We start from the raw sequence: 25452 nt of genomic DNA, 5'->3' as shown, positions 1-25452 counted from the left end.
TGTCCCCACAGTACATTCCCCCACACACAGTATAATGTCTCCACCGTACATTCCCCCACACACAGTAATGATGTCCCCACAGTACATTCCCCCACACACAGTATAATGTCTCCACCGTACATTCCCCCACACACAGTATAATGTATCCACAGTACATTCCCCCCACACACAGTATGATGTCCCCAAAGTACATTGCCCCCACACACAGTATGATGTCCCCACAGTACATTTCCCCACGTACAGTATGATGTCCCCACAGTACATTCCCCCACAGTACATTCCCCCACACAGTATGATGTCCCCACAGTACATTCCCCCACGTACAGTATGATGTCCCCACAGTACATTGCCCCCACACACAGTATGATATCCCCACAGTACATTCCCCCCACAGTACATTCCCCCACACACAGTATGATGTCCCTCACAGTACATTCCCCCACTTACAGTATGATGCCCCCACAGTACATTCCCCCACACACAGTGTGATGTCCCCACAGTACATTCCCCCACGTACAGTATGATATTCCCACGGTACATTCCCCCACACACAGTATGATGTCCCCACAGTACATTCCCCTCACAGTACATTTCGCCACACACAGTGTGATGTCCCCACAGTACTTCCCCCACGTACAGTATGCTGTCCCCACAGTACATTCCCCCACACACAGTATAATGTCTCCACCGTACATTCCCCCACACACAGTAATGATGTCCCCACAGTACATTCCCCCCACACACAGTATGATGGCCCAACAGTACATCCCCCACACACACAATATAATGTATCCACAGTACATTCCCCCCCACACACAGTATAATGTCCCTACAGTACATTCCCCCCACACACAGTATGATGAACCCTACAGTACAGTTCCCCCACACACAGTAATGATGTCCCCACAGTACATTCCCCCACACACAGTATGACGTCCCCACAGTACATTCCCTCACACACAGTATGACGTCCCCACAGTACATTCCCCCACAAACAGTATGATGTCTCGACAGTACATTCCCCCCACACACAGTATGATGTCCCCACAGTACATTCCCCCACACACAGTATGATGTCCCCACAGTACATTCCCCCACACACAGTATGATGTCCCCACAGTACATTCCCCCACACACAGTATGATGTCCCCACAGTACATTCCCCCCACACACAGTATGATGTCCCCACAGTACATTCCCCCACACACAGTATGATGTCCCTACAGCACATTTCCTCACACACAGTATGATGTCCCCACAGTACATTCCCCCACACAGTATGATGTCCCTACAGTACATTCCCTCACACAGGGTATAAAGTCTGAAAGTTTATTCCCCTAGACAGTATAATATTAACACGGTACATTCCGCCACACACAGTATGACGTCCCCACAGCACATTCTCCGAGGCAGAGTTAGTTTACTCACAGCACATTCCCCCACACAGTAATGATGTCCCCACAGTACATTTCCTCACGTGCAGCATGATGTCCCCAAAGTACATTGCCCCCACACACAGTATGATGTCCCCAAAGTACATTGCCCCCACACACAGTATGATGTCCCCACAGTACATTCCCCCACAGTACATTCCCCCACACAGTATGATGTCCCCACAGTATATTCCCCCACACACAGTATGATGTCCCCACAGTACATTGCCCCCACACACAGTATGATGTCCCCACAGTACATTCCCCCCACACACAACAGTATGATATCCCCACAGTACATTCCCCCACACACAGTATGATGTCCCCACAGTACATTCCCCCCACAGTACATTCCCCCACACACAGTATGTCCCCACAGTACATTCCCCCACAGTACATTCCCCCACACAGTATGATGTCCCTCACAATACATTCCCCCACTTACAGTATGATGCCCCCACAGTACATTCCCCCACACACAGTGTGATGTCCCCACAGTACATTCCCCCACGTACAGTATGATGTTCCCACGATACATTCCCCCACACACAGTATGATGTCCCCACAGTACATTCCCCCCACAGTACATTCCCCCACACACAGTATGATGTCCCCACAGTACATTCTCCCACACACAGTATGATGTTCCCACAGTACATTCCCCCACACACAGTATGATGTTCACACAGTACATTCCCCCACATACAGTATGATGGCCCCCACAGTACATTCCCCCACACACAGTATGATGTCCCCACAGTACATCCCCCCCACACACAGTATGATGTCCCCACAGTACATTCCCCCACACACAGTATGATGTCCCCACAGTACATTCCCCCATACACAGTATGATGTCCCCACAGTACATTCCCCCATACATAGTATGATGCCCCTACAAACAATATATTCCCACATACACAGTATGATGCTGTTTCCAAGAGAGAAAAAAAGCCACTTATTTCTAATGCCATACAATTTCTCAGGAATACCCAATTATGGAAAAGCTGCGACCGTTTGGCCTAGTTTTGCTTTATATCCTCTTCTACTAATATCCTTCTGCTAATGGGGCAGGTATGTTCCCTACTCCAAAAATTACCGGAATAAGAAATGTGGCAGAAGCAAATGATGAAGCGCAGGTAACAACCTTTGGCCAATGCAAATAGTTTATATTTAGATGTGTCTTGTCCCCGCTCCTCTCCATGACAAGCGCAGGTTGTAGTACAGCAGACGCTGGAGGTCATATTTCAGGAACATCTCTGTAATTTATACTGAACTACTTGACGTGGCAGAAGTGTAAACTATAAACAGCCAATATTCATCCCCACATATGTAGATTTCACCGCTACATGCAAGCCGGTCGGTGGTTGTCAAAATCAGATTCTATAAGCACAGAACAATTGTTAATATGATGGTTCTGTGGGCAGGGAATATTGTTATTTTCGGATATACAGTTCCTGTTTACACAGGATGACGTGCTGCAGAGAACGCTCCCAACAAACAAGTGTTCTTTTTCTCTTTCGTTAGGTGATATTCTTTTCGCACAGAACAATCATATTAACGATTGTTCTGATGCGCACAGAATCATGTCCGGCCTCTCGCCGGTCCCTTTAACGTTCCAGCATTACAGACCCTGTGCAGCAGCAAAGTGATAGAAATATTTTTTAATGACTATTTAGACAGTTTGCATTTGGGAAGTCAATGAACAATTAGGCTGGGGCTGCATGGAGACTTTGGTGGCGACACTTGTCATGCAAACCAAACCTTGCTAGGTGTTGCTGCTACATCGCAGAGCAATACAAGTGAATGGGGTCGAATTGGCCTCTGATGGATTTCTTGCAACTTACTTGTTGCGGTCACAATACTCTCAGGGATAGCAATTCAACCTCATTTACTTGTATTGCGCTGCTCGGTTATGGGTGTGTGCTTATTTCTCTTCTTCTCCTACTTTGGTTTTACCCCATCCTCCACTTCCTGGTGCTTACATCTATTGTTTGTGTGTTTATATTTGAATGATTGGTATTTTCCTTTATCCCTGTTCATTTTACCTTGTTAGTCTGGTTGGTGTATTATTGTACACTACTACTCCCCTCTTCCCTGTGTGGGGGACGGGTACAGACTGAGGGCAGATTCAGGAGCTAAGGCAAGGTACAAAGCCCCAGCATCTTCACCATCAGAAGTAATCCGGGGAACAGGGTGAGCTAGGGTGCCCCTAGCGTTAGGAAAAGGGAAGGAGCCCCTGGTCCCAGGACACCCAACAACAGAGTCAGCAACAAATGGCCTATCATAGCTTCAGCAATGTAAACACAGACCGCATACTGGCGCCATTGGGCAATGGGAAATTTAAAAGGACAGTATGGTCTTTGTATTCTTAGGTTCTCTCATATGCATCTGAAAGTTTACTACTTTACAGCCAGGATTGCTTCTTTAATGAGCAGCTGAACTGGGAAGCAAACAAAAAACAAAGTCTAGATGAAAATGTGAGCGTATATTCAGTATTTTAATACCTTTATTAAAAATAGATTTTCTTCTTTCAGGTGCTAAAGAATAAATAATTTGTGCTTAATGGCCATAATGAGTTATAAGTAAGAGTGGTGTCTGACTTTTCCACTGTAGTGGAGCCCCACCAGGAATTACAGGGCCTCTCGCCAATATAAACAATCACGAGCACATAAAAGAAACAAACTCGCAGCTGGATCTCAACATAGCTGTGTGCAGCCGCTCATGGTACACAGCAGTAATCTGCAACCTGTGACCCCCAGCTGCTGTCAAACTATGACTCTCAGCATGCCCAAGGCATGAGAACAAATGCATGGCATGAATGTTATTGGGAACCGCAATGGGTGCCACATTAACCCAAACATGTGTCAGCTCCAGTTCTATCTTGGCTCAAGAGTGATCTTACAGTTGTGCAGGAGTTGAAACAAGGAAAGAGAAAAAAAAACACGTATTGTTAGAGGCAGAAATAAATACTGTGGAATGTGTTGCTGGTCGGTCATATGACATGAGTGGGCAGGGCTGGAATGAATCAGAGGTCCACTGAAATGTTTATTTACCAAACATGCTGAGAACGCTCCAACTTATGATGGCGGTGAAACATTCACTGTGAACAGTCACAGGAGGTAATGCCAGGTCAGACGCAGCAGCGAGCACAGAAATGAAGATGTGGATATGGCTGCGACATCCGGTGTAAAAATAACACTTAGGATTGGGCTTTGCTGCAATGACGCATGATATCTGAGGTCCTGAAAACAGAAATATGTACGAGCTACTCGATCAGGAAGTGACAAACATTGCTTCGTTTACATGCCAACCATGAGATGAGTCTAAAGCTATGTTCACACATAGCGTTTATTTTTACTGAAACCAAAACCTTAACCCTTGGCAGTAAGAATGCTGAGTATAGAACGCAACTACTTGCTGCAGATTATATGTGGGATTTGACAATAGTACATGTTAATAAGCTTGGTTTTATTCACCAAGAACGTTGTAAAAATGCTGGAAGAATTAACGTGCTGCAGAGTTAAAAAAAAAACAAAAAAAAAAAAAACCAAGAGCTGCATGTGCATGAGATTTATAAACTTAACAGCTTCTTTTCTGCAATGAAAGAAACATCATGTGTGTACACAGCCTTAGAAGGTCGTCAAACCAACTCGCTAAGCCAAGCATACGCATTCTCTAGGAGAGCGCCACTCCCTTATCTCAGGGAGAACAAAAGAATCGGCCATCCAAAATCTAATATGCCGCAATCTTAAGTCCCCAGACGTCATCTGTTTGGGGCCACCATACATATTGGGTTGATGGCTGAAACAGTCGATATCTTTGGGTTCAGCCAACGTTCGTTTAGCGTGTATGGTGGGCTTTCGGCCAAGCGTTCAAGAGAAGAGAGGAGAAAGCCGCTGCCAAATACCTCTGGCAGTGACTAATCACCATTGAAACAAAATAAATTCCAACATCCCATCCTTCTCAGCCAGGAGACCCCCAGACAAATGAGCTGGTCGGCTGGTCCTACAGAAATCAGTGAGTTTGGACAGCTTTAATCTAATGTCTATGGAGAACTTAACACTTTTGCCAACTCTCCTTGAAAGTTTCGAGAAAAAGAGGTGAACTTTAAAAGTTGGCAAATCTTCTGGGTCCCACTGAAACCTACGGGAAATCAGTGATCCTGGAGGTTTCTTGTACCCTAGGATCTTGAGAGGATGGGGACAGAGGCATGGAAGGTGCAAATAATAAGGCAAGGAGGTGGAGGTGTGCTCACAACCCAAGTTTCCAAAATGTTTTGTGCGCTGACCAAGTCACAGGTTCCAACCTCCAAAACTTGGCACATTTGGTCTAACAAGATGTCTTTCAGGGTCACGGCTTTCTTGCAACCAGAAGCCAAAAACCATCCCTGACCGCCACCTGCTCACAGCTACGATGTATATAAATGTTTCAGTCTATGCAAATCTTCAGCGAGTGAAACAACCAGATACATTTTATCTAATACTGGAGGAAACAATGAAGACAAGGGAGAGATTTGCACTGCTGGCGTGTTTAGCTTAAGCTCTGTTCACACAAGCGACATGAGAAAAGTCTGGTCATCAGTCTCATCCTAAATCATCGGCCAAACAAATTTATAACCAGTTGATAACTGAACTTTTCATGGGTCACAATTCAGCTGAGAAGATGGTTCAGGACAGCACAGAACAATCATAGATCAGACTGCTACCATATGAGCTCACTGACAGATTTACTGTTGACTCATTCTGTCATTTAATATTTACTGTAACAAAACGTTTATTAAAAAAAAAAAAAAAAATATAATGGATCTACTCACCCTCCCTGGGTCCAGGTCAGATTCACTGCCGCTGCTTCAGGTATCGACAGTACAATAACAGACACCAAGAGAAAGGCAGACACTAAGCGCTGGACCTGGGGATGCTGAGTGATGCGCTTTTTTTTTTTTTTTTTTTACAAAGTACAAGTGAAGGGAAAAGGATTTTCCGAAGTCAGAAATCCCCTGTAAGAAGACAAGCTGACATATTTTGAAAGGTGGTTGCTTATTTTTTATAACTTTTTTAATGGATGGTCTGTTTATGAAAAAAAAAAGTCTAACGTGCTCACCTGCTGCTGGTCCAGCGTCAGCTCTACGCTGCTGTCCGTGGTCTTTGCCAGTAACCCTGCAGCAGTGACGTCACGTTGACATCACAAGACCTCTCCAGCCATGTGTACACTGGGAACATGCATCAAAGAACATTTAAAAAAAAAATCCTCCAAAGATGACAGTAAAGGATAATCACAGCACACTCACTGGACAATCCACCCCACAAACTTGCATTGATAGATTGACACTTCTACAGGACTTCTAAAAAAGGTAGTACTTGACAAAGAGGGATGTAAGCCAGCACCTCCAATCAATGTTGCACATCACTCGCACATCCTATTCAGAGAAGCTAAAAACACCATCAACTCAACAAGTGATGTGTGACCTTAAAGGGGTATTTTCTCATTATGCAGTACATTAAATACAAAGATGTCATGGAAAGAAGCAAGCTTGCAATTGAGTTGCTTTTTCTATCTGCTTTCCTCCTCCTGCTGTGAATACTTTCATCTTACATAATGTACAGTCATGGCCAAAAGTTTTGAGAATGACACAAATATTAATTTTTACAAAAAGTCTACTGCTTCATTTTTTCTAATGGCAATTTGCATATACTCCAGAATGTTATAAAGAGTGATCAGCTTAACAGCAATTACTTGCAAAGTCAATATTTGCCTAGAAAATGAACTTTATCCCCCAAAACACATTTCAACATCATTGCAGCCCTGCCTTAAAAGGACCAGCTAACATCGTTTCAGTGATCGCTCCATTAACACAGGTGTGGGTGTTGATGAGGACAGGGCTGGAGATCAATCTGTCATGATTAAGTAAGAATGACACCACTGGACACTTTAAAAGGAGGCTGGTGCTTGGCATCATTGTTTCTCTTCTGTTAACCATGGTTATCTCTAAAGAAACACGTGCAGTCATCATTGCACTGCACAAAAATGGCCTAACAGGGAAGAGTATCGCAGCTAGAAAGATTGCACCTCAGTCAACAATCTATCGCATCATCAAGAACTTCAAGGAGAGAGGTTCCCTTGTTGCCAAAAAGGCTCCAGGGCGCCCAAGAAAGACCAGCAAGCGCCAGGACAGTCTCTTAAAAGTGTTTCAGCTGCGGGATCGGGCTACCAGCAGTGCAGAGCTTGCTCAGGAATGGCAGCAGGCAGGTGTGAGTGCATCTGCACGCACTGTGAGGCGGAGACTCTTGGAGCAAGGCCTGGTCTCAAGGAGGGCAGCAAAGAAGCCACTTCTCTCCAGAAAAAACATCATGGACAGACTGATATTCTGCAAGAGGTACAGGGAGTGGACTGCTGAGGACTGGGGTAAAGTCATTTTCTCTGATGAATCCCCTTTTCGATTGTTTGGGACATCTGGAAAACGGCTTATTCGGAGAAGACCAGGTGAGCGCTACCACCAGTCTTGTCTCATGCCAACTGTCATGCATCCTGAAACCATTCATGTGTGGGGTTGCTTCTCAGCCAAGGGAATGGGCTCTCTCTCAGTCTTGCCTAAAAACACAGCCATGAATAAAGAATGGTACCAGAATGTCCTCCAAGAGCAACTTCTCCCAACCGTCCAAGAGCAGTTTGGCGATCAACAATGCCTTTTTCAACATGATGGAGCAACTTGCCATAAAGCAAAGGTGATAACTAAATGGCTCAGGGAACAAAACAGAGATTTTGGGACCATGGCCTGGAAACTCCCCAGATCTTAATCCCATTGAGAACTTGTGGTCAATCATCAAGAGACGGGTGGACAAACAAAAACCTTCAAATTCAGACAAAATAAAAGCATTGATTTTGCAAGAATGGACTGCTATCAGTCAGGATTCGATCCAGAAGTTGATTGAGAGCATGCCAGGGAGAATTGCTGAGGTCCTGAAGAAGAAGGGTCAACACTGCAAATATTGACTTGCTGCATTAACTCATTCTAACTGTCAATATAACCTTTTGTTACTCATAATATGATTGCAATTATATTTCTGTATGTGATAAAAACATCTGACAAACACACATAAAAACCAGAGGGCAGCAGATCATGTGAAAATATAATATTTGTGTCATTCTCAAAACTTTTGGCCATGACTGTACAGCTTATTTCCTTCCCCTGCTGTACTTTCATCTTAAATAATGTACAGCTTATTACCTTCTCCTGCTGTGACTACTTTCATCTTACATAGTGTACAGCTTGTTTCCATCTCCTGCTGAGAATACTTTCATCTTACATAGTGTACAGCTTGCTACCTTCTCCTGCTGTGAGTACTTTCATCTTACATCGTGTACAGCTTATTTCCTTCTGCTGAGTACTTTCATCTTACATAGTGTACAGCTTGAATCCTTCTGCTGTGAGTATTTTCATCTTAAATAGTGTACAGCTTATTTTCATGCAGCTTTTCCACCAGAGCCTGGCTGACCACGCTTAGTAGCTCCATTCCAGAAGTGGTGAAAATTCACAATATCACAGCCACCTTTATGAATCCCATTGATTGTCATATAGCAGTAAGCTCCTGACAAGCTGCTGTAAAAAATTGCAAAACCACCCATTCCCACGATGAGCTGCAACAAGAGCCTTTCTCCCAATCATGGCTCTCACTTTCCCTAGTCATTGAAATGACAAAACACTGGCAGCTAAATGTGTTACAGCAGAACTTGTGTAGAGCTTTATTAGTTTTACTTTCAACAGCTCTGCTGATCACCAAAACTGTTACTCAATGAGAACCTGCCCCGCCAGGAAGTAAGGAGACTGCAGAGTTATGGAGCTGCTCAAGAGACAACTTGAGAATAACCCTTTAAAGACAGAGAAGGAACTTATAATAGATCAGTGATTGCCATCCTGTGTATTTTTAGCTTTTGCAAAGTTATAACCCCCAGTGTGACCTGAAAGCCACATGTTAACACGCCCCCATCAGGAATTTAATTGGCCAGATGTTCCTGGAAAGTTGGCTATTATTCTAATAGGACATCAGGAGCACTGTAGAAAAAAGTCAAAGAGCAGAATCGGCGCCCGCTAGACACTCATCCCTGGGAGTACGGACTTTTCATACATTTTTAAGCATTTTCCAGATTAACACAATATTACTGCATTGCTGGAACAATAGAGCACAAGACTGACACCTATTAGGGCTCCATTGTAAACCTGGTGCCATGGGAGATGGGACTCTTTTTTCTCCATGCGCAACGTATGTCTCTCTCCAGCAGCGCACATGCTCTATAGTGCCAACATCAAGGTAAATGGTTTGGACAGATCCAGAATTCATGGTCAATTCAATTGCAGCAACCCTTTTTTACTATGGAGTCACAGGCAAACAGCGTGCCAACATATGGTGCTCTATCAGGTGCCAACAACAGAGAGTCTCTTCTAGCTGCAAATTTACGAATGATACAATTATCTGATTCAGAATTAAAAGAAAAAAAAAAAAAATATTCTTCTACCTGTATGAGTTGCCCAATCATAAGCAGGCAACAACACAGCAGAAAAAGTACACACCCCCTACATCACTCAGAGCAGGCTCCTGTGTGGGAGATGGAAAGGATACAGCTCTGATCTCCAGGTCCAGGTCTGGAGATTGTGGGTGTGTGTGGCTGCCTGCTTATAATTGGTCAGCATCATACAGGGGAAGGACACTCCCCCAGTGAAAGCTCTCTGATAACACCCACTTGGCTAAACAAAAAGTTAACTCATTTGTTTCCAAATACAATACAAATTGATTGCTAATTTCACCACAACGAAGAGACGAAATTTAAAAAAAAAAAAATTTTATTACGCTGCGCAGCCACGATTACATCTTATGTTCAGTTCAACATGAAAAACTTGGTAAAAGGTCCTTAAAAGTGACTCAAAAATGTTGCCATAACTTCATAGATACACTTCCCTTAGAAGAAACGTTACATCTCCCATAACTCCCATAGAAGTGGATGCAAAGTCAATATAAGGAGACCGTAGTATAGACCACATTGCTGTTTCCAGATTCCCACCCTGTTGTGGCTAGCGCAGCTTAGATGGCGGTTAGCCTAAAGCCAAGAGAGCTGTCAGCTAAACTATGTCTCGCATATACAGGACCCATCATTCAGGCAAGCGCTATGTTTTCTCAGAGACATCCGCTGTCAGACATCTCAGGCAGCAGCTTATGTCCAGTAGAACAAAAGGATCGGCAGTCCAAAATCGGACATGCTGGATCCTTATCTCCTCCGACAATCATCTGTACAGAACCCCTATACATAGTAGACTGTCGGTATCAGCCGGTTCTGCAGATGGTAATCCAAGGTGCATAGACAGCCCCTTTGATACATATACTGTATATATATTCTAATTGATGTGCATCATAAAACTGCCCCAGAGTGTTTCGTAAAGCGCCCTGGGAACCCAAACCAAGCACAGCAATCCAACATGATGATGATGACCTTTTTGGAAATGCAATCGCACTCCCTAGATTATTGAGCTAGCAGTGTAGTTTATGCAACGGTCTGGGGGTTGCATTTAGACAGACAATTACCTGGTAGTTTTATGCAACCCTCTGGCGGCGCTATTTATGTAATGATCTTGCAGCTTTTTTATGCAACCCTCTGGCGGCGCTATTTATGCAACGATCTTGCGGCATTTTTATGCAACCCTCTGGCGGCGCTATTCATGCAACAATCTTGCGGCTTGTTTCATACAACCCTCTGGCGACACTATTTATGCAATGATCTTGCATCTTTTTCATGCAACCCTCTGGCGGCTTTTTTAGGCAACCCACTGGGGGCACTATTTATGCAACGATCTTGTGGCGTTATTGTAATATCTGAGCCCGATATGGTACACCATAAAGAAAGGGCTAAACTAGAAGTTATTACAAAAGGCAGGATCCATCAAACGCCACCTGGCTCTGTATGAAGAATTTTAAGAAAAATCAAGACATGTCACTTCATCTACTGAACAGAATTGGTAAAGTAAATCAGAATGATATGACACCATGATAGCAATGTCATAGGTTTCGATTTTCCTCCCTCTAAAATGTATACGGGTCCACCTGCAGCGAGCGTCGTGGTAGCCTGATACTACGGGATTACAGGCATATGTTTGGACCCGATTCAGTTGCATGGAAATCTTCACTCAGATTTGGACGCTGGGACTGATTCTACGCTGCAGTCGCACACACCGGTGTAAATGTATAAGAACAAGATGTCCATACAATACGAGCCAGGGTTTCTAAGCAACTGTAGTGTACGCCGCCGCCAGATCTTGGGATGGTGACGTCACAGCAATTATGAAGTCACTGTAGGCAAGCCTGTCACTCGCTGCACAGGATGGGGGGATTTATTTCTCCAGCTAAGTGAGACATCAATTTACCTACTTTTTATGTTTTTGTGAGCATGATGAAAATTACGTGACTATCTTTTCTTTCACCTCTTTTCATTCTTGTTACATGGTAGCCTAGCACCTCAATGTAAAAATAAAAATGTAACAAATTAAAGGGGGTTTCCACTTTCCTTAAAAAAAAAAAAAAAAAAAAAAAAAGGTGCAGAGAAAAGAGGCTTTTCTGAAACTGGAAACCTGAAGCAGTCGGGCTGAAAACGCTGCCGAATCTGCATTTTCATTTGTCATTTTGTTTAAATACTTTTTTTATATTATATTATTTTTTGTAAGAAAAATATTAATTAACACTTTTATTGGATTCTATTCATTCATTACATTAATTCAATTACACTTGCTGAAATCGTACAGGCGGAGTTTATTGCTAAAGCACAAGTTCAGATTTAACTTTTCTGGATGAAATGCTGAACAAAAAATAAGTACCGTAGGTTGATAGGCGCACCGAGCTGCTCAGCCGCACCAAAAGGAGAGGCCAGCTGCTCCGCCGCACCAAAAGGAGAGGCCAGCTGCTTCGCCGCACCAAAAGGAGAGGCCAGCTGCTCCGCCGCACCAAAAGGAGAGGCCAGCTGCTCCGCCGCACCAAAAGGAGCACCGTGCTGCTCGGCCCCACCAAAAGGAGCACCGAGCTGCTCCGCCGCACCAAAAGGAGAGGCCAGCTGCTCCGCCGCACCACCAAAAGGAGCGCCGTGCTGCTCGGCCCCACCAAAAGGAGCGCCGAGCTGCTCCGCCGCACCAAAAGGAGCGCCGAGCTGCTCCGCCGCACCAAAAGGAGCGCCGAGCTGCTCCGCCGCACCAAAAGGAGCGCCGAGCTGCTCCGCCGCACCAAAAGGAGCGCCGAGCTGCTCCGCCGCACCAAAAGGAGCGCCGAGCTGCTCCGCCGCACCAAAAGGAGCGGCCAGCTGCTCGGCCGCACCAAAAGGAGCGCCGAGCTGCTCGGCCGCACCAAAAGGAGCGCCGAGCTGCTCGGCCGCACCAAAAGGAGCGCCGAGCTGCTCGGCCGCACCAAAAGGAGCGCCGAGCTGCTCGGCCGCACCAAAAGGAGCGCCGAGCTGCTCGGCCGCACCAAAAGGAGCGCCGAGCTGCTCGGCCGCACCAAAAGGAGCGCCGAGCTGCTCGGCCGCACCAAAAGGAGCGCCGAGCTGCTCGGCCGCACCAAAAGGAGCGCCGAGCTGCTCGGCCGCACCAAAAGGAGCGCCGAGCTGCTCGGCCGCACCAAAAGGAGCGCCGAGCTGCTCGGCCGCACCAAAAGGAGCACCGAGCTGCACGGCCGCACCAAGGGCGCACTGAGCTGCCTGCGCTTAGTTTGAACAGTCATTCTTTACCGGCAATCCCCAGCTTCAGTCGAAGCTGCATGTTGGTTGCCGTTGTATGCTACCTAGATTATTCCTTTTGGGAAATCACTATATCCGGCCTGTGCCTATTTTAAAAATATCCAACTTTCCTTTTATGAAGGTAAAAGCTCAGGCTGCACAAATCTGGATAATCTGTCTTCTGTATTGTCTCCAGTTTATACATTGTAATCATTACAGCAGTTCTGTGGCAGATTCGTACACGGCCCTACACCTGCCATACAGGAAAACACAAGAATGAACCGACCACAGGGGTTTTCTGTATCAGCGTGGGGCGGGGGGTGCTGACATTTCCAGTTATACAACAATGGCCGCTGTTATGGATATTTTCTCACTTTCTGTATTCAATCATCTGGGCTTCATGTCAAACTCCACTTTTCATAAACTTTGGCTATACAAGGTAACTTTTTCTTCTATTCCCTTTTTCACTCAACGCATTTTTTACAGCGTAACAGCTGGGTAGAGATACTCTTCTTAGCATTTTAAAGGGGTATTTTTGGGCAAGGAGGAGTAGAGCGAGAGTTTGGCTTTGGGCGATTGCATGTGTAAACTTTGAATCTGTTTTGTTTTTTTTTCCAGCTATGGAAGACACTTTAATTTGCTGTACAGGTGGGAGTCCGGGACCCCATCAATCGTTCAATACACCCCACCACAATTAAAAAAAGAAAGTGCGCCGCTCAGCAGACTGGAGTGCTGCTCAGCAGGCAGGAGCGCAAGAGCGCCGCTCAGCAGGCAGGAGCGCAAGAGCGCCGCTCAGCAGGCAGGAGCAGAACAGCGCCGCTCAGCAGGCAGGCGCAGAACAGCGCCGCTCAGCAGGCAGGCGCAGAACAGCGCCGCTCAGCAGGCAGGCGCAGAACAGCGCCGCTCAGCAGGCAGGCGCAGAACAGCGCCGCTCAGCAGGCAGGAGCAGAACAGCGCCGCTCAGCAGGCAGGAGTACAGCTCAGCAGACTGGAGCGCCGCTCAGCAGGCAGGAGCGCAAGAGCGCCGCTCAGCAGGCAGGAGCGCAAGAGCGCCGCTCAGCAGGCAGGAGCGCAAGAGCGCCGCTCAGCAGGCAGGAGCGCAAGAGCGCCGCTCAGCAGGCAGGAGCGCAAGAGCGCCGCTCAGCAGGCAGGAGCGCAAGAGCGCCGCTCAGCAGGCAGGAGCGCAAGAGCGCCGCTCAGCAGGCAGGAGCGCAAGAGCGCCGCTCAGCAGGCTGGAGCGCAAGAGCGCCGCTCAGCAGGCTGGAGCGCAAGAGCGCCGCTCAGCAGGCTGGAGCGCAAGAGCGCCGCTCAGCAGGCTGGAGCGCAAGAGCGCCGCTCAGCAGGCTGGAGCGCAAGAGCGCCGCTCAGCAGGCTGGAGCGCACACAGAGCAGGGTACGGATTAAATAGAAAGCACAGACTACACTTGCTGGACCTGCAGAGAATTCCCACTACTAAACAATTGACAAACCTGACTCTCCTACATCTTTGCGCACTATCATGTTACATTATCACCAGCGGCCTTATGAGGTCGATTTTGTGCTTCCTTCCTATGTAAAAGCGCAGCTGAGAATTCTAAAATCAGAGCGCACAGATGTAGCAGATTTGAGTTCTTTGAAGCCATAGTCCCACACAACATAAAAAAGCGGAGGATTTTGTGTATTTTTCCCCATTGACATCTAGGCTGAAGAAAAAAAAAAAAAAAAAAAAAGCATGAAAATGGCAATTGCAATTTTTAGTGCTGAATCCAGGAATTTCTGCAGAAAAATGCTGCTTCAAATCTGCTCCAAAAACGCAAAAAAAAGGATGAAAATGCATAAGAAAAGCAATAATAAAAGCTATGACTTATTTTGATGCAGACAAAACAGTGGCCAGCGGTAACATGTCCTCTGGCAGTGTTCACACGATGCATTCCCAATAATAGCAGTAAAATCGCTGAGCTTTTAACCAAATATTCAGGAATTCACGGCAAACAACAGACTGCGAACTTATCATGTAAACGCGATGCACTTATGTAGTTGGACAGGAGAACGACCACCGCACTGATGATGCTGGCCGGGATTAGGAGGCAACAGTGCGCTCCGGCGATCCTGGCCAGCTTCAAAACAGCGCTTACAAGTTCAATAGAACAGCACTTGTAAGCACTGCGCGTGCTCCGCTGTCTAGCAGCGGTGGTCGGTATCCTAGGCAACGAGCTGTAAATAATGAAAAGTGCTGAAATCGCAAGAACGGATGAACATTGTAATAAGCAGTAAATTGCAAAATTGATTGCGTTCACGAGCACTTTCCCCGGGTATTTTACTGCTGCGCTCTCACTTCCACTGTAACATCTGCGTTACAAAACGGACAGATTTCTGGCACTGAACGTTTCCACAAAATGGGCTGAATCCAAAATAACACATGAAAGTGCTTGCCAAAAAAAAAAAGCCTCCTGCAAGTTCACGCCGTGTCGGCCGTACCCCATTAACCCCAAGGAACTGTGAGAAAAAGCGGACTCGGCTATTTTTGGTGGTCTTATTGGCACAGGCGATCTATTCCAGAAGGGGATTGGCGAAATAATGGAATCCGCAGCTGGGGGTCCAAGGGGACGGATCCCTTAGAGATCAGCAAGTGATCCCGTATTTTGGAAGGCATAACGTGATATTTTGGAAATAACCCTTTAAGTCTCTTGCTGTAATGCAACCGCACAATTATTAGCTGCCACGTGACAATGTAAAAGTAGCCATATCCTAGCGGCACACTGAGCTCTGCTACATCTGCACGTTCCATTACCCTCCATTCCCCCCTGCGGCTCCGCACTTCTCCGGATCATTTATGTAACACTGATTCCTTTTTTTTCTGCAGAGCATCAGTTTGTTTTGGGTCCGGCCGCACAATGACAAAGCTGCAGGCATCACATCACAGCCACCCCCATGCGTCATCAGATGCCAGTCACACGGAGGGGCTTCCAGGGCCGTCGCTCAGCACATTATTTCCTGCGCTCACGTTCCCGCTGGAGGTGTGAAGTTCAAGTTGAAGCGCGTAAAGCTGCGGGCACCGGAAATGCACAGCGTGATGGCATGTGCCCTACATCTCTACCCACACGGCTGTAGGAGAGAAGAGATGCAATACCAGATGTGACCTATGGACAGGGGTGGTGCTCTTTTTGGAAGAGGAGGAGATTATTCCCCTGGATTTTCTCTTCTGACAAATTCAAGTTGCTAAAATCCGACCAAGTTGCTAAAATCCAATCAAGTTGCTAAAATCCATACGGCCACTACTACAACTCCTCACTAAAGTAGTCCTTAATGATAAAACTTCAGACCATGTTCACACACATTTTTTCCCGCTTTATACAGACGATCTGTTGGATTTAACAGTTCAGGAAAAGTAGATGGAGTGTGGAGGGCGGCACATAGAGAACCAGCAAGGGGGCCGCGCAGGAAACCACACGGCCACCGGGAAACAAACACAAGGGAACTACGACCACGTGCGCAACACAGACACCACAGCGGTGTCAGGAGGATGTGGGGCGGTATACAACGTACGCCATATATACCCACAGTGTGTACTGTACATTGTATATCGGGTAGAGATCAACATTACTGTGCTGCTTATACAGAGCATAGGGTCAGGGCTATAATGGGGGTAGCGGTACATTACATGTATATAGGGGGCAAGCGGTATATTATAGGTGATAGAATAGGGGTTGCGGTATATCTCAGATATATAATGGGGGTACAGCACATTACATAGTCACACAGGATGCCATACACACCAGTACACAACATGCCCGCGCAGCCATTACACACAGTACAGCAGCCTGCAATGTACTGGGCTGTGCTGGTATGTTCTGCTGGGCTACACTGGGCAGTGCTGGGCTGGCAGCACACATGGCTGGTGGCAGCACACATGGCACGGTGACTGGTGGCAGCACACATGGCACGCTGGCTGGTGGCAGCACACATGGCACGCTGGCTGGTGGCAGCACACATGGCACGGTGACTGGTGGCAGCACACATGGCACGCTGGCTGGTGGCAGCACACATGGCTGGTGGCAGCACACATGGCACGGTGGCTGGTGGCAGCACACATGGCACGGTGGCTGGTGGCAGCACACATGGCACGCTGGCTGGTGGCAGCACACATGGCACGCTGGCTGGTGGCAGCACACATGGCACGCTGGCTGGTGGCAGCACACATGGCACGGTGACTGGTGGCAGCACACATGGCACGGTGACTGGTGGCAGCACACATGGCACGCTGGCTAGTGGCAGCACACATGGCACGCTGGCTGGTGGCAGCACACATGGCACGCTGGCTGGTGGCAGCACACATGGCACGCTGGCTGGTGGCAGCACACATGGCACGGTGACTGGTGGCAGCACACATGGCACGGTGACTGGTGGCAGCACACATGGCACGCTGGCTAGTGGCAGCACACATGGCACGCTGGCTGGTGGCAGCACACATGGCACGCTGGCTGGTGGCAGCACACATGGCACGCTGGCTGGTGGCAGCACACATGGCACGGTGACTGGTGGCAGCACACATGGCACGCTGGCTGGTGGCAGCACACATGGCACGGTGACTAGTGGCAGCACACATGGCACGCTGGCTGGTGGCAGCACTTGTTACTCACAGTTCAGGCACCTCTACCCGCAGACTTCTCCCATGTGAGTGCGGCGCCCGCCCTGTTGTGCGGCCACTTCCCGGCTCCGCCGCCTCTGTCCCGGGTCCCGCCGTGTCCTCAGGAGCCGGGCAGTGCAGGGGGCCCCTGGGACATCTCCCTGACGGCTCCTAGCGGCTCCGCGGGCTCCGGGTCATGGTGCTGCCACTTCCGCGGCTCCTTCCCTCAGCTCCGCTGATCTCCGCTCTGTGTGTGACTTCTGATTCTCCTCAGGCGGCTCCTCCCCCTGGGCGGGAAGATAGTAAGAAGCGGCGGCGCGGGCGGAGGGCGAGCACCGGAGACACGGCCGGGAGCAGCGCTCACACAGTGTGTGTCCTGTGTGTGTGTTGTGTCCTGTGTGTGTGCTCTGTATGTGTGTGTTTGTTGTGTGTCCTGTGTGTGTCAGCCCTGTGTGTTGTGTCCTGTGTGTGTGTTGTGTGCCCTGTGTATGTGTGTCCTGTGTGTGAGCCCTGTGTGTTGTGTCCTGTGTGTTAGACCTGTGTGTGTCCTGTGTGTGTTGTGTGCCCTGTGTGTTGTGTCCTGTGTGTGAGCCCTGTGTGTGTGCCCTGTGTGTTGTGTCCTGTGTATGCCCTGTGTGTGTGGTGTGTTCCCTGTGTGTGTGTTCTGTGTGTGTGCCCTGTGTGTGTGCCCTGTGTGTTGTGTCCTGTGTGTTAGACCTGTGTGTGTCCTGTGTGTGTTGTGTGCCCTGTGTGTTGTGTCCTGTGTGTGAGCCCTGTGTGTGTGCCCTGTGTGTTGTGTCCTGTGTATGCCCTGTGTGTGTGGTGTGTTCCCTGTGTGTGTGTTCTGTGTGTGTGCCCTGTGTGTGTGCCCTGTGTGTTGTGTCCTGTGTATGCCCTGTGTGTGTGGTGTGTTCCCTGTGTGTGTGTTCTGTGTGTGTTAGCCCTGTGTGTGTGCCCTGTATGTGTGTGGCATGTGTGTGTTTGTTGTGTGTCCTGTGTGTGTGTGTTGTGTGTCCTGTGTGTGTGCCCTGTGTGTGTGTTGTGTGTCCTGTGTGTGAGCCCAGTGTGTGGTGTGTTCCCTGTGTGTGTGCCCTGTATGTGTGTGGCATGTGTGTGTTTGTTGTGTGTCCTGTGTGTGAGCCCTGTGTGTGTTGTGTGTCCTGTGTGTTGTGTGTCCTGTGTGTGTGCCCTGTGTGTGTGTTGTGTGTCCTGTGTGTGAGCCCAGTGTGTGGTGTGTTCCCTGTGTGTGTGTTCTGTGTGTTAGACCTTTGTGTGTGCTCTGTATGTGTGTGTTTGTTGTGTGTCCTGTGTGTGTGTGCCCTGTGTGTTGTGTGTTCTGTGTGTGTTCTGTGTGTGCACTGTGTGTGTGTGGTGTGTTAGCCCTGTGTGTGTTGTGTGTCCTGTGTGTGAGCCCTGTGTGTGTTGTGTGTCCTGTGTGTGTGTGTTGTGTGTCCTGTGTGTGTGCCCTGTGTGTGTGTTGTGTGTCCTGTGTGTGAGCCCAGTGTGTGGTGTGTTCCCTGTGTGTGTGTTCTGTGTGTTAGACCTTTGTGTGTGCTCTGTATGTGTGTGTTTGTTGTGTGTCCTGTGTGTGTGTTGTGTGCCCTGTGTGTGTGTTGTGTGCCCTGTGTGTGTTGTGTGCCCTGTGTGTGTTCTGTGTGTGCACTGTGTGTGTGTGGTGTGTTAGCCCTGTGTGTGTTGTGTGTCCTGTGTGTGAGTCCTGTGTGTGGTGTGTGCCCTGTGTGTTGTGTCCTGTGTGTGTGTTCTGTGTGTTAGACCTGTGTGTGTGCTCTGTATGTGTGTGTTTGTTGTGTGTCCTGTGTGTGTTGTGTGCCCTGTGTGTTGTGTCCTGTGTGTGAGCCCTGTGTGTGTTGTGTGCCCTGTGTGTTGTGTCCTGTGTATGCCCTGTGTGTGTGGTGTGTTCCCTGTCTGTGTGTCCTGTGTGTGTGTTGTGTGTCCTGTGTGTGGGGTGTCCTGTGTGTATGCCCTGTGTGTGTGGTGTGTTCCCTGTGTATGTGTGTCCTGTGTGTGAGCCCTGTGTGTTGTGTCCTGTGTGTTAGACCTGTGTGTGCTCTGTATGTGTGTGTTTGTTGTGTGTCCTGTGTGTGTTGTGTGCCCTGTGTGTTGTGTCCTGTGTGTGAGCCCTGTGTGTGTTGTGTGCCCTGTGAGTGTGCCCTGTGTGTTGTGTCCTGTGTATGCCCTGTGTGTGTGGTGTGTTCCCTGTGTGTGTGTTCTGTGTGTGTTAGCCCTGTGTGTGTGCCCTGTATGTGTGTGGCATGTGTGTGTTTGTTGTGTGTCCTGTGTGTGAGCCCTGTGTGTGTTGTGTGTCCTGTGTGTGTGTGTTGTGTGCCCTGTGTGTGTGCCCTGTGTGTGTGCCCTGTGTGTTGTGTCCTGTGTGTTAGACCTGTGTGTGTCCTGTGTGTGTTGTGTGCCCTGTGTGTTGTGTCCTGTGTGTGTGCCCTGTGTGTGTGCCCTGTGTGTTGTGTCCTGTGTATGCCCTGTGTGTGTGGTGTGTTCCCTGTGTGTGTGTTCTGTGTGTGTTAGCCCTGTGTGTGTGCCCTGTATGTGTGTGGCATGTGTGTGTTTGTTGTGTGTCCTGTGTGTGAGCCCTGTGTGTGTTGTGTGTCCTGTGTGTTGTGTGTCCTGTGTGTGTGCCCTGTGTGTGTGTTGTGTGTCCTGTGTGTGAGCCCAGTGTGTGGTGTGTTCCCTGTGTGTGTGTTCTGTGTGTTAGACCTTTGTGTGTGCTCTGTATGTGTGTGTTTGTTGTGTGTCCTGTGTGTGTGTGCCCTGTGTGTTGTGTGCCCTGTGTGTGTTGTGTGCCCTGTGTGTGTTGTGTGCCCTGTGTGTGTTCTGTGTGTGCACTGTGTGTGTGTGGTGTGTTAGCCCTGTGTGTGTTGTGTGTCCTGTGTGTGAGCCCTGTGTGTGTTGTGTGTCCTGTGTGTGTGTGTTGTGTGTCCTGTGTGTGTGCCCTGTGTGTGTGTTGTGTGTCCTGTGTGTGAGCCCAGTGTGTGGTGTGTTCCCTGTGTGTGTGTTCTGTGTGTTAGACCTTTGTGTGTGCTCTGTATGTGTGTGTTTGTTGTGTGTCCTGTGTGTGTGTGCCCTGTGTGTTGTGTGCCCTGTGTGTGTGTTGTGTGCCCTGTGTGTGTTGTGTGCCCTGTGTGTGTTCTGTGTGTGCACTGTGTGTGTGTGGTGTGTTAGCCCTGTGTGTGTTGTGTGTCCTGTGTGTGAGTCCTGTGTGTGTTGTGTGTCCTGTGTGTGAGCCCTGTGTGTGTGGTGTGTGCCCTGTGTGTTGTGTCCTGTGTGTGTGTTCTGTGTGTTAGACCTGTGTGTGTGCTCTGTATGTGTGTGTTTGTTGTGTGTCCTGTGTGTGTTGTGTGCCCTGTGTGTTGTGTCCTGTGTGTGAGCCCTGTGTGTGTTGTGTGCCCTGTGTGTTGTGTCCTGTGTATGCCCTGTGTGTGTGGTGTGTTCCCTGTGTGTGTGTCCTCTGTGTGTCAGCCCTGTGTGTTGTGTCCTGTGTGTGTGTTGTGTGTCCTGTGTGTGGGGTGTCCTGTGTGTATGCCCTGTGTGTGTGGTGTGTTCCCTGTGTATGTGTGTCCTGTGTGTGAGCCCTGTGTGTTGTGTCCTGTGTGTTAGACCTGTGTGTGCTCTGTATGTGTGTGTTTGTTGTGTGTCCTGTGTGTGTTGTGTGCCCTGTGTGTTGTGTCCTGTGTGTGAGCCCTGTGTGTGTTGTGTGCCCTGTGTGTGTGCCCTGTGTGTTGTGTCCTGTGTATGCCCTGTGTGTGTGGTGTGTTCCCTGTGTGTGTGTTCTGTGTGTGTTAGCCCTGTGTGTGTGCCCTGTATGTGTGTGGCATGTGTGTGTTTGTTGTGTGTCCTGTGTGTGAGCCCTGTGTGTGTTGTGTGTCCTGTGTGTGTGTGTTGTGTGTCCTGTGTGTGTGCCCTGTGTGTGTGTTGTGTGTCCTGTGTGTGAGCCCAGTGTGTGATGTGTTCCCTGTGTGTGTGTTCTGTGTGTTAGACCTTTGTGTGTGCTCTGTATGTGTGTGTTTGTTGTGTGTCCTGTGTGTGTGTGCCCTGTGTGTTGTGTGCCCTGTGTGTGTGTTGTGTGCCCTGTGTGTGCACTGTGTGTGTGTGGTGTGTTAGCCCTGTGTGTGTTGTGTGTCCTGTGTGTGAGCCCTGTGTGTGTTGTGTGTCCTGTGTGTGAGCCCTGTGTGTGTGGTGTGTGCCCTGTGTGTTGTGTCCTGTGTGTGTGTTCTGTGTGTTAGACCTGTGTGTGTGCTCTGTATGTGTGTGTTTGTTGTGTGTCCTCTGTGTGTCAGCCCTGTGTGTTGTGTCCTGTGTGTGTGTTGTGTGCCCTGTGTGTGTGGGGTGTCCTGTGTGTATGCCCTGTGTGTGTGGGGTGTTCCCTGTGTATGTGTGTCCTGTGTGTGAGCCCTGTGTGTTGTGTCCTGTGTGTTAGACCTGTGTGTGCTCTGTATGTGTGTGTTTGTTGTGTGTCCTGTGTGTGTTGTGTGCCCTGTGTGTTGTGTCCTGTGTGTGAGCCCTGTGTGTGTTGTGTGCCCTGTGTGTGTGCCCTGTGTGTTGTGTCCTGTGTATGCCCTGTGTGTGTGGTGTGTTCCCTGTGTGTGTGTTCTGTGTGTGTTAGCCCTGTGTGTGTGCCCTGTATGTGTGTGGCATGTGTGTGTTTGTTGTGTGTCCTGTGTGTGAGCCCTGTGTGTGTTGTGTGTCCTGTGTGTGTGTGTTGTGTGTCCTGTGTGTGTGCCCTGTGTGTGTGTTGTGTGTCCTGTGTGTGAGCCCAGTGTGTGGTGTGTTCCCTGTGTGTGTGTTCTGTGTGTTAGACCTTTGTGTGTGCTCTGTATGTGTGTGTTTGTTGTGTGTCCTGTGTGTGAGCCCTGTGTGTTGTGTCCTGTGTGTTAGACCTGTGTGTGTCCTGTGTGTGTTGTGTGCCCTGTGTGTTGTGTCCTGTGTGTGAGCCCTGTGTGTGTGCCCTGTGTGTTGTGTCCTGTGTATGCCCTGTGTGTGTGGTGTGTTCCCTGTGTGTGTGTTCTGTGTGTGTGCCCTGTGTGTGTGCCCTGTGTGTTGTGTCCTGTGTATGCCCTGTGTGTGTGGTGTGTTCCCTGTGTGTGTGTTCTGTGTGTGTTAGCCCTGTGTGTGTGCCCTGTATGTGTGTGGCATGTGTGTGTTTGTTGTGTGTCCTGTGTGTGTGTGTTGTGTGTCCTGTGTGTGTGCCCTGTGTGTGTGTTGTGTGTCCTGTGTGTGAGCCCAGTGTGTGGTGTGTTCCCTGTGTGTGTGCCCTGTATGTGTGTGGCATGTGTGTGTTTGTTGTGTGAGCCCTGTGTGTGTTGTGTGTCCTGTGTGTTGTGTGTCCTGTGTGTGTGCCCTGTGTGTGTGTTGTGTGTCCTGTGTGTGAGCCCAGTGTGTGGTGTGTTCCCTCTGTGTGTGTTCTGTGTGTTAGACCTTTGTGTGTGCTCTGTATGTGTGTGTTTGTTGTGTGTCCTGTGTGTGTGTGCCCTGTGTGTTGTGTGCCCTGTGTGTGTGTTGTGTGCCCTGTGTGTGTGTTGTGTGTTCTGTGTGTGTTCTGTGTGTGCACTGTGTGTGTGTGGTGTGTTAGCCCTGTGTGTGTTGTGTGTCCTGTGTGTGAGCCCTGTGTGTGTTGTGTGTCCTGTGTGTGTGTGTTGTGTGTCCTGTGTGTGTGCCCTGTGTGTGTGTTGTGTGTCCTGTGTGTGAGCCCAGTGTGTGGTGTGTTCCCTGTGTGTGTGTTCTGTGTGTTAGACCTTTGTGTGTGCTCTGTATGTGTGTGTTTGTTGTGTGTCCTGTGTGTGTGTTGTGTGCCCTGTGTGTGTGTTGTGTGCCCTGTGTGTGTTGTGTGCCCTGTGTGTGTTCTGTGTGTGCACTGTGTGTGTGTGGTGTGTTAGCCCTGTGTGTGTTGTGTGTCCTGTGTGTGAGTCCTGTGTGTGGTGTGTGCCCTGTGTGTTGTGTCCTGTGTGTGTGTTCTGTGTGTTAGACCTGTGTGTGTGCTCTGTATGTGTGTGTTTGTTGTGTGTCCTGTGTGTGTTGTGTGCCCTGTGTGTTGTGTCCTGTGTGTGAGCCCTGTGTGTGTTGTGTGCCCTGTGTGTTGTGTCCTGTGTATGCCCTGTGTGTGTGGTGTGTTCCCTGTCTGTGTGTCCTGTGTGTGTGTTGTGTGTCCTGTGTGTGGGGTGTCCTGTGTGTATGCCCTGTGTGTGTGGTGTGTTCCCTGTGTATGTGTGTCCTGTGTGTGAGCCCTGTGTGTTGTGTCCTGTGTGTTAGACCTGTGTGTGCTCTGTATGTGTGTGTTTGTTGTGTGTCCTGTGTGTGTTGTGTGCCCTGTGTGTTGTGTCCTGTGTGTGAGCCCTGTGTGTGTTGTGTGCCCTGTGTGTGCCCTGTGTGTTGTGTCCTGTGTATGCCCTGTGTGTGTGGTGTGTTCCCTGTGTGTGTGTTCTGTGTGTGTTAGCCCTGTGTGTGTGCCCTGTATGTGTGTGGCATGTGTGTGTTTGTTGTGTGTCCTGTGTGTGAGCCCTGTGTGTGTTGTGTGTCCTGTGTGTGTGTGTTGTGTGCCCTGTGTGTGTGCCCTGTGTGTGTGCCCTGTGTGTTGTGTCCTGTGTGTTAGACCTGTGTGTGTCCTGTGTGTGTTGTGTGCCCTGTGTGTTGTGTCCTGTGTGTGTGCCCTGTGTGTGTGCCCTGTGTGTTGTGTCCTGTGTATGCCCTGTGTGTGTGGTGTGTTCCCTGTGTGTGTGTTCTGTGTGTGTTAGCCCTGTGTGTGTGCCCTGTATGTGTGTGGCATGTGTGTGTTTGTTGTGTGTCCTGTGTGTGAGCCCTGTGTGTGTTGTGTGTCCTGTGTGTTGTGTGTCCTGTGTGTGTGCCCTGTGTGTGTGTTGTGTGTCCTGTGTGTGAGCCCAGTGTGTGGTGTGTTCCCTGTGTGTGTGTTCTGTGTGTTAGACCTTTGTGTGTGTGTTTGTTGTGTGTCCTGTGTGTGTGTGCCCTGTGTGTTGTGTGCCCTGTGTGTGTTGTGTGCCCTGTGTGTGTTGTGTGCCCTGTGTGTGTTCTGTGTGTGCACTGTGTGTGTGTGGTGTGTTAGCCCTGTGTGTGTTGTGTGTCCTGTGTGTGAGCCCTGTGTGTGTTGTGTGTCCTGTGTGTGTGTGTTGTGTGTCCTGTGTGTGTGCCCTGTGTGTGTGTTGTGTGTCCTGTGTGTGAGCCCAGTGTGTGGTGTGTTCCCTGTGTGTGTGTTCTGTGTGTTAGACCTTTGTGTGTGCTCTGTATGTGTGTGTTTGTTGTGTGTCCTGTGTGTGTGTGCCCTGTGTGTTGTGTGCCCTGTGTGTGTGTTGTGTGCCCTGTGTGTGTTGTGTGCCCTGTGTGTGTTCTGTGTGTGCACTGTGTGTGTGTGGTGTGTTAGCCCTGTGTGTGTTGTGTGTCCTGTGTGTGAGTCCTGTGTGTGTTGTGTGTCCTGTGTGTGAGCCCTGTGTGTGTGGTGTGTGCCCTGTGTGTTGTGTCCTGTGTGTGTGTTCTGTGTGTTAGACCTGTGTGTGTGCTCTGTATGTGTGTGTTTGTTGTGTGTCCTGTGTGTGTTGTGTGCCCTGTGTGTTGTGTCCTGTGTGTGAGCCCTGTGTGTGTTGTGTGCCCTGTGTGTTGTGTCCTGTGTATGCCCTGTGTGTGTGGTGT

General features: G+C 49.0%; 1 protein-coding gene across 1 annotated transcript in view; it reads right to left on the bottom strand.

Moving 5' to 3' along the window:
- The window catches only part of CPNE2 (copine 2), a 75903-nt gene extending 57834 nt beyond the window's left edge, over positions 1–18069 (bottom strand). The window contains exon 1 of the mRNA XM_073582484.1: positions 17798–18069. The gene's annotated coding sequence lies outside the window, so the exon portion shown is untranslated. The remainder of the gene's footprint in view (positions 1–17797) is intronic.
- Between the last annotated feature and the right edge of the window lie 7383 nt (positions 18070–25452).

This window comes from Dendrobates tinctorius, unplaced genomic scaffold (assembly GCF_039654945.1).
Source record: "Dendrobates tinctorius isolate UK_male_01 unplaced genomic scaffold, ASM3965494v1 ptg000009l, whole genome shotgun sequence".
Taxonomy (NCBI): domain Eukaryota; kingdom Metazoa; phylum Chordata; class Amphibia; order Anura; family Dendrobatidae; genus Dendrobates; species Dendrobates tinctorius.
This window is presented reverse-complemented; position numbering and strand designations above follow the sequence as displayed.